This window comes from Mandrillus leucophaeus, unplaced genomic scaffold (assembly GCF_000951045.1).
Source record: "Mandrillus leucophaeus isolate KB7577 unplaced genomic scaffold, Mleu.le_1.0 Scaffold1161, whole genome shotgun sequence".
In the NCBI taxonomy this organism is placed as follows: domain Eukaryota; kingdom Metazoa; phylum Chordata; class Mammalia; order Primates; family Cercopithecidae; genus Mandrillus; species Mandrillus leucophaeus.
In genome coordinates this window covers 311184-311917 of record NW_012099888.1, presented here as the reverse complement: position 1 = coordinate 311917, position 734 = coordinate 311184, and positions in this window count along the sequence as shown.

The window sequence follows — 734 nt, the reverse complement described above, 5'->3', positions numbered from 1 at the left end:
TTTTTGTTTTTGTTTTTGTTTTTGTTTTGAGACAGTCTTGCTTTGTCACCCAGGCTCGAGTGTAGTGGTGCAATCTTGGCTCACTGAAGTCTCAATCTCCTAGGCTCAAACAGTCCTCCAACTTCAGCCTCCCAAGTAGCTGAGACTATGTGCCAGCAATCTGGCTAATTAAAAAAAAAGTTTTTAGAGGTGGGGTCTTACTATGTTGCCGAGGCTGGTCTTGAACACCTAGCCTCAAGCAATCCTCCTCCCTTAGCCTCCTGAAGTGCTGTGATTATAGGCATGAGCCACCATGCTCAGCTGGATTTTTTTCTTTTAATTGTAGTTTTATTATGTTCTTTTTGCTTAAAATAAACTTTTCTGGAGTAAATTCTGGACTCTGCAAGGTCCTTGTCCTATTTGTTATGGTGTTTGGGCAAGCCCTCAGTTTTCCTGTCCAGAGCAGGCCTAGGACCTTCACCTTCAGTGGCTTTCCTGGGATCCCCCACTACCCAGAAGTGCAGGGCTATTGCCTCTGCTCCTCCCCAGATCCCGACCCTCCATGGGCCTGCCAGGAGGAGAGGCACAACTTTACCTCTACCCTCATAGGGATTTTTGGCTGCACCTGTGAGTTACATTGACATAAGACAGATGAATGAGAGAAAAACATACACATTTATTTAACACAAGTTTTACATGACACAGGGGCCTTGTTAAGGAAATGAAGACCCAAAAAGGCAGTTAGAGTAAACACA